Source organism: Triticum dicoccoides, chromosome 5A (assembly GCF_002162155.2).
Source record: "Triticum dicoccoides isolate Atlit2015 ecotype Zavitan chromosome 5A, WEW_v2.0, whole genome shotgun sequence".
NCBI classification, from domain to species: domain Eukaryota; kingdom Viridiplantae; phylum Streptophyta; class Magnoliopsida; order Poales; family Poaceae; genus Triticum; species Triticum dicoccoides.
The window spans coordinates 546,325,886-546,335,022 of NC_041388.1; the positions used below are offsets into that span (position 1 = coordinate 546,325,886).

General features: G+C 43.1%; 1 pseudogene; it reads right to left on the bottom strand.

Moving 5' to 3' along the window:
* Positions 1–2,795: 2,795 nt before the first annotated feature.
* LOC119299946 lies at positions 2,796–9,065 on the bottom strand (annotated as a pseudogene).
* Between the last annotated feature and the right edge of the window lie 72 nt (positions 9,066–9,137).

Sequence of the window (9,137 nt, forward strand, 5' to 3'; positions counted from 1 at the left end):
AGTAATGGATCATAGAGTATCAACCAATACATAGGAGGTCTTTAGATTCCATTGTCATCTAACATAGCAAGTCAAGCACCTTGAGCCTTGGTCATCTGGTGGCCACCCAATAATACGCCACAAAGAGAGGGAGGGTGTCATATAGGAATTAGATAATCTGATGAGCCAACTCATCATGTCAGGGGGCATGAAGGAGCGCTCTCTAAGAGCTAGCTATAGACACACCCACACACGATGGCCTACAAATCCACACTCCAAGAGTTTGGAGCGATCCATCAAGCACATAACATGTGCCCAACATTTTCTCTCCACACATCACCCGCTTGCCCGCCCTCGCCATCAATGCATTGCCTCTCCCTCATGTTCAATGTCAGACTACATCATCAGTCTCCATGCTAAGAGGCAAGTGGCCAATTCCACAAAAGGTATTCTACGCAACTAAGCCCTAGCGATTTTGCCATGATGATTGATAAGATGTATAGACAATTATCAATTGAGTCCTATTGACTTCATTCTCCCAATAAGGTATTGATAAGCAATTGATTGGGTGCTAGTTAGAGATGTATATTGGTCCTTGTCATTACTGAGTTGGACATGGCAATTGGTTATATTCTTTTATTAAATTTATATAGAATCTTCATAGAATTGAGATAGATTTCAATTATTATTCGTTTCTTTAATTCTGCATTGTATGCACCTAGCAGCGAAAAAAGGGGGGAACGAGTATATTAATTCATGAGGTCACAGAGGTCTATAATATCTCAAGAAATGTTAAATGGTTTGGTAACTTTATACATTGAGAAGAAAACGTTGAATGAGAAAATGTTAAAATAATTTTTGAATTAATATGTATGTATTTTTTGAATGAAAATTCCCTACGAAGCACTTTAAATGTTTATTAATAATACTGTGTGCATACATGTATAGATTAATATTTTCCGTAATTTTGTTAAGGGGTGTGGGTCCTAATTGCGACCCGGCCCCGAAATTCTCAGGAATGTCCCACTGTTTGGCCCATGCGAAATAGGAGGGAGACCCCAACAGTTTTATTATTATTATTGAGGAATGAAGAGCCAACATAAAAGGTGGAGATTTCTGCGAGAGCATCTCTAATAGTGGATACAAAATAGGGCATGTTATGCAAAAACCATATATTTTTGTGGTCCCATTTTAGGTCTGCCCGAACAATCAGCCCAAGGTGATGTTAATTTGCATCATGCGTCGTCATGTCCAAAGGCAAAAATGGCCACATACCCACATGCCACGCGATGTGAAACTTCTAGACGGCCCCTCCCGTGAGCGTTAAACTTCCAGATGCACCCACCCACACACCGCCGCCATGGATTCATGCTCCCCTACCTCTCTCCGCCTCCCTCTGCCTCTCACTGCGCCGTCGTAAACGCCGCCTCCACAGAATCCAACTGCCCCCATGTCGCCTCTAAGTCTGTCGCTGTTACCCCTTCATATTCCACCTGCCTCCCCTGCATCCCCGCCTCACTCTCCGCATGTCGGTGCCGCCGCCCCTGCGCAACCACGATGCCACCACATCGACGATCGAGGAGCTCAACTGGCTTCCACGATGTTCGCCGGCGTGACTTCGCAGGCGTGCGGTACTACCTAGGTGTGTATGAAGAGCCGAAGGTCGCCGACCGCGCCTTCGAGAAGGTGTGTTGGTGTCTCGACCGGACATAGTGGTACTTGAACTTCCCGAAGATCGAGACTCAAGCTGATGCGGAGTTCATCGGACCCAAGATGAAGATGACGACTGTCATAGAGAAGAAGGAGAATATGATTGTTCTAGATTAGTGTGAGGCTCGTGAGTGGGGTGAGGCTATCATGGTGAGGTTTGTGGCGAAAATTTTGCACCTCGTCTAGATGGGGTATGAGTTTTGGGCATTGCGAAACAACACAACAAAGGAGGAGGACGAGGTTGACCCCTCCATGATGGTCGAGGTCAGTTCGGACGAGAAGAACAACCACAAGGAGTCGGGCTCTCACATTGACTGGGACAACCTATGAGTAGTTTTAGTCGAAGTATGTTTGTACTGGAACTATGTATAAGCTTGTATCTGATGTTCAAAACTCTATGTTTGCATGTTTGATCGGATTTGCAAAGGTCCCGATGTTTTTGTGCCCAATACTAGCCAGTTGTGGGAGCAAATTGGTGCCATATTATAGGGTTGTTGTTGGAGCAAACATGTTTCAGGTGATGCAAAACTAGTTTTTGTGTGTCCTATTTATATTGGGCTGCTGTTGGAGATGCTCTAAGAATCTAACATACGGGGTTGAGCTAACAATTGTCCGTTTTGTGTCAAACCGTTGAAGTAAACTAGTCAGATCTTGAGCTCGAAATAGCTAGGAGTAGTACGAAAAATTATTTGCCATACTATTTTGGCACAAAATGTCCACCGATACAGGATCTCGAAAACACGAATAGAAATAGAGTTCAAGGAATTCAAGGCAAACTACTACAGCAGCCTACTGATTACGTACTCGTGTATTCTTAGGGCATTTCTAATCGATCCCCTAAAAGTTAGCGGAGTAAAATTAGGGTAATGTTAGTGGAGTAAAATTTTACTCCACTAACGGTGGCCGCACCTAGCCAATCCCCTATAGTTAGCGGAGTAAAATCAAATTTGTGGCTGTTTTGCATACTCGCCACACAAATACAATCTCTACACAATAAATATCTTAAAATCATTCAAATGAAAGCATGGATAGCAATAATCGTCATAACAGAAAGTTTCATCACCGTGTTTTTGAAATTTAAACATGTGAAGTTTACCCAAAATACATCACTTCATACACAATGTTTGATTCAAATTCACCAGAAACATAGAATGTATATGTTGTGGATCGAGCCAATCTTTGGCATGCACCACCACCCTCTCGGCCACTACCACTCAAACGAGGTCATCAGCAAAGAAATCAACTTTGCCGCCCTCTCAGCCACCATCACCCTCACCACCATGACCACCCCCTCGGCCACCATCACCACCACCATCACCATCACCCCGTCGGCCACCATGAACATTCCGAAGAGAGGCCAAGATTTCTCCACAAGTGAGCTCCCAATACTTTCTTGCGGTTTCATCCATTGTGTTTGGATTCATGAATATGATAGCACGCTCTTTGGCCTTCTTCGCATTATGAACCCTCTCCTCATCGAGTGCAAGCCTATGCTCCTCGGCCTTCAACTTTCTCTCTTTGGCCGCCATCTAGGTATTCCACTTCTCATCCTTAAAGGCCTCGAGCTCATTCCACCTCGCCACCTTGTCTTCTTTGCATTCGGCCGCCAGCACCTTCTTCGTCTCGATCATTGCCACAAGTTCATCCTTGTGAGTGGCACCGAATGCATTCCTCTTCTTTCTTTCTTTCTTTCTTTTGCAATCTTATTTTCTTCCGATATATTGTTGGCATCTTCATCAACCTCATCATCGTCCTCAATGGATATGCTCAACCTTGACCTGTTCGGAGCGTTCTCCGAAATTCTTTGGATCTACTTATGATTCTTGCATAGCTCTTTGTAGCAATGATGCATAGTGAAGGGCTTGTGGCCAAACTTGGTGTTTTGATGCTTGAATAGCTCTTGGATGTAGGGGCCATACTCCGCCACTTGCACAACACCCGGTGCAGCATGGTTCACTCAGTCGATGCAACTAGACCATCGGTTGCATTGATCATGGATGGTGCTCCAATGATGCCCAAGCGAACCTTGCGTATGGCTTCATCGCATGTCCACAAAGGTGTTGTAGAAGTCGGTGATCCTCTCCCAAAACATGGTCTTGGTTTTATCCCTCCCGATCATTGCATCCATGGAGATGGCACACCAAGCATCGCAAAGCGCAGTGTCTTCCTTTTGGTTGTAGTTTTGGGTGTGGGTCCTTGCGGCCTTAATGGTTGCTTCGGTCACCTCCACCACCTCCTCCTTGGCCTCCTCTATGTCTTGGTTGGCCGAGTGATCGAAAAACGAGTCACCACAGTTGAGATCACCAAGGCCAACGGTGGCTCAGGACTCCAACGATGCGAGGATTTCGGTCGTGCTCATCTTCACTCTACAATGTCAAAGCAAGGCGCAATATCATAAGGTTTTCGTATTTTTAGCACTGCATTACAAAAAAAATTCGAGTTTCTATCCCCATGTGAACCCCGATGGCTTTCTATTCTTGCCTATAATTTTTTGTAAGCTCGGTCTAGTTTTTTCATACTGGTCAATAAGGTATGCTTTATGACTACTCCCTACATCCGCATCCGGGTAAGTAGGGCCCAATTTCAAAATTTTCATTAGCTATGCTCAGAAAATTCCACACGCCATGGATCCAGTGGGGTCCTTCTTGTGGTGGGACGTGCTCAAACTCAACCTGAGTTTCGAGGGGTCTCTCGCATCAACATAGTATGTGGCACGACGACACTCTTCTGGAAGGATTTATGTGCTGATCATTTATTATAGGAGTCCCACCCACGTGCCTTCTCACATGCAACTAACGAGGATATATCCGTAAATGATTTCTTGGGGATCACGTCACTACAAGCGGCCTTCCATCTACAACTACCCCCCAGGTACATGATGAGATCAGGGACATGCAAGTGACTGCATCAGCCTTCCAACCAATGACTGCCACATCAGATGTCTGGCACTATATCTGGGGAAATCCCATTTTCAAATCCACAGATTATTACAAGTTCTTCTTCAGAGAGATCCAATCCCACCAGATCTTCGGGTGGCTCTGGAAACCCAAGTGCACGCTGAAACTGAAGGTTTGTGCTTGGCTACTGTTCAATGATAGACTCAATACCCAGAATATGCTCAAGAGACGTCACTACAACATCGGGGACGACCACAGCTGCCTTCTCTATGGAAGGAATATTGAAGAAACGGTTGAGCACATGATATTCACATGCTCTTTCAGTCGACAATGGTGGGAAACTCTAGATATAAATTGGGAACCTTTCTCGAGACGGATGCAAGCCCTTGTAGATCAAAAAAAACAACCACCCCACGCCAATGTTGCTTGTAAAATTCATTGTGGAGGTATGGATCATTTGGAAGGAACGGGATAACAAACACTTCAGAGTGATTGTCCCCTCCTACTGTTCCTGGCTCGATAGATTGAAGAAAGATTTTGACCTTCTCCAACATAGGGTCAAAGAGGCCCATAAACCTCTTGTGCTAGACTTTGTTAGATCCTTACACTAGACCCTCACTCTTGTATTTTGTCCTCCCCAGCTTGGCCCAAAGTGGTCAAGCCCTCCTTTCCCCCATGTAAATACCCCACTTTGTACAGTGACAACTTAATCTTATTAATATAAATACACAGTAGGAGCCTTTCCTACTTCATGGTCAATTTTTTTGTATTTGACTATGTAGAGCCTAATTTCTCAGCGCTCTCAAGCACTATCTTGTAAATAACTTCCCATGAGACAACACTTAGTAAGAACAGCCAATTTAATGTTTTGCATGGGAGAAATTTGAAATTGTCCAAAATGATTTCCCAAAACCACCCAAATTTTGCACTCATGCCTTGTACAAGATAATATGAAATAGTCCTCACATATACTACTAGGAAAAGGCCTACTAGTGGTGCACCTGTTTTGCCTACTAATAGCGCACTACAGGTGCGCCACTAGTATCATGCCATTTGTATTTTTTACTAATGGCGCACCTGTGGTGAGCCATTAGTATCTGGTATACTAATGGCGCACCATGTAGTGCGCCATTAGTATAGCCCATGGTGCGCCATTAGTATGCCTCCCAGGGAGCCATATTTACCCATGTGCTTTGGCATACTAATGGCGCACTAGTGGATGATGCGCCATTAGAGTCCTTTTTGCAGTGTGCCATTAGTGTGCTGAGTGGTGCACCACTAGTATGAATATTAGGGATTTTTTTTTCTTTTCTGATATTTGCACAGGGTAGAAAACATATTACTGCACATAATATAGAGAGCACAACATATAAACAGCAGATTCATCGAATACAATAAAAGATTAGTCTCCGAATACAATTCATCATATTAGTCTCCGAATTCAAAAGACCGAACAAAGATAGAACATTACAAGTCTCGAGACCGCGAGTAGCGAGTTTGTCGGAAGTAATACTAATCCTAACAAGTCCTACTAATCATCATCATACAACTTCTACTCGTTATTAATAGCAAGTCATACGACCATCATCCTCATAGTCATCGAACCAACCCTACTTAATTGTTCTTAACACATGATCATCAGTATTATGTAGGACCTAAATACCCTCTTTAAGGTAAAATAGCATAAAACAAAGTAGACCCTGACTCTCCATTATGGAGAATGGAGATCATCCTGTCTCCAATTCTTGCGCTTCGCTTCCTTTTGCTTTGAAGAACCTCCTTACGACTGTCCATACATTTTTCCATCCTTTGATTTGCATGTCTCCACTTCTTTTAGAAATCTGGTATGGACAGTTGAGATTCGTAGGATGACCTGTGTATATGTTCAAAACATTAAGGCTACCTCTCTGATACATCAAATGAGGCACACAATTCTCTGTAATTATCTGTTGAAAAACATAGTAATAACTTCATATTTAGCAATGATGTACTAGTTTTACAAGTATGCAAAAGATGCACGGATGTCGTAATAGTAAAAAATCTTACCAGGGTATCTCCATGCTAGTTACCGTAGTTGAACACATGCACTAGTGGCACGTATTGACCATAATGTTGAGGAGTTTGATTGTAGATATTGTAATTCTCAATGTCAGTACAAAATACGACCAGATGATTTTTCTCCTTGTAAGTTAATTCAGAGCCATCGGTGTAGTGGATTTTGTCTACCATCTCCCGCACATTCTTTGAACAATGAAAATAAGTTGTCAACTATTTTGAAATAAACAATATAAATTAGCTAGTAACTATGTTTGAGAAACTCACATAGCGGTAGAATTGGAGGCGTATCAACAAGCACCCAAATGTCCATATTATCTTGCTCGATTTTAGGATCACCAAGATCCATGGTGACAAACATACCCTCATAAAAACCTTACATCTTGCAAAATGCTTCCCAATTGTTGCAACCAAAATGGGTTACGCTCCCAGAATTATACAGATTTACTTCAAAATCCACATCGTGATGAGTCCTTAGGTGAATTTTCTTTGTTTCAGAATTTTCATGGTCTTCAAAATCCATCCTCTCCAAGACATAGCGTCTTGCATGGCATGGGATAAGCTATACTCAAATTGTAAAAGATGAAAATTACACGTTGAAATAGTTGAAGTCATGCTTAATTATGAAAATAACACTTGTCGTCGTTGTGTACCGTTTCAACTTTGAAGCTTTCCTCGAGCTTAATGCTGAAGCGCCGATCATCGTCCAGGTGAGGCTTGTCGCACAGACCTCGATCGTCGTGGCACCAGCCACACTCCCCTAGGAGACTTTCGTCGTCCGATGACGACATATCCTACATTCATAATTCAAAACTACATCATCTCTTGTGTTGGGTCCAATATGATAATCCACAGTGTGGTGAAAACACTCCCTTTGAACTAGTTTGAGCTATTGGTGAATGGAGATGGTCTAAGATTTTCAGTAGTAATAAGTGAAGTGGTAATTTTGAGAGAAAATGGTTAGGATGAGTGGTTCCTCTTTCTTGTTTAGCTTTACAATAGAATATTGTTAGTCATGCACACTTGTGCATTTTCAGCCAGGCCCAGTGGAGTTGGCCTAAAAACATTTCTTTCTTTAAGCCTTGTACATCCATCTCAAGTATTTATGGTCAAGGGTTAGCAGGGCCATCCAAATAGAATATGTGGTATGGGCTTTTTTAGTAGGTCATCCTACCAGATTAGGTTTTATCGATGACGAGCTACTGACATTAGTAATAACTATGAGTTGATATCACACTTCTATATGTATAACACAAGAGGCAGTTGATCCTACTTAATTAAGTACTAAGATACCCCGGCCCATGCATTAGTCGCAAGTACCCCATATGTCCTATTTTTAGCAAAGTCATGCTAAAATTCACGGAAAATTTCAGCATGACCTTTGCTCAAAATAGGACATATGGAGTACCCGAATTTGCCGGAACGGAAGTTAATTGACATTCCAGCAAACTCAAGGGCCTCTCGGGGTACCTGCAAAATCATCACGACACGATGGTCGGAGACATGACCTTTGTTGAAAATTATTTTCTGTAAAAGATGATCATGCCAGCCAGCCAGGCAGGTGATTGTCACTCAAATTAAGCTGGGCTTAGACTGACTGAAGCATCTATCTTCCTCCCTTCCTTTTTCTCTCTTCCTTTCACATTAACTTTACTTTCCAAAGGAAATAAAAATACAATGCATACATACATAATAAAGCAGGTAGATAGATAGTTAGATAGATGAGCATGTTCAGTTTACAAGAATGAATATAAACAAGCAAAGAATGCATGCATGCATATCAAGCCTGCCTTGACAGATCTACCAAGCCTGCCTAAAGCATGTCTGCATGATGGGTATCACACTATAGGTTAATACTAGTTAATTACTAGTCATGCCAAATAAGATACTCCTCCTCATGATCATATAAAAAAGGACCAATTAGCACATGCATCAATATCGAACAACCTTCATTTGAGCCAAGGTAGATAACTTTTAAGCTATGCCACTGAAGAATAAGGACGCCAAACAGAATATAGTCAGCACCATATTATATTATGCTCTAGTGCAGCAGAAAATTTACATCAGACCAATTAGGCTCAGTTTTCAAACTCTTGAGCTTTCAACTTTCCACCCCCTGCTTAATAGACTAGACGTACTGATTAAATCTTACACCCTATACATCGAGTTTCACACTGACAGAAAGAACATCACATTTATCATCAAATGCTAGGCTAACATCATTCAAGCGCTTCAATTGACAAATTTGCATAGCAGAGGAGCTCACCGTCCCGTGACGAGGCAGAGGCGGGTCGGCAGCGGCCGGCGTTGAAGAGGGAGGCACCGTCGAGGAGGGCGGTGAAGAGGGGGCGTCGGCGTCTCACCTGGATGCTCTGCACGACGGGGGAGGGGGCGGCGTCCGGAGGCAGAGGAGAAGGTGGGCATGGCCCTGAACTCGGCGTTGTCGGTGGCATGCGTAGTCGTCGGCGGTGGTGCTGGATTGGGGGTGGGGGAGGA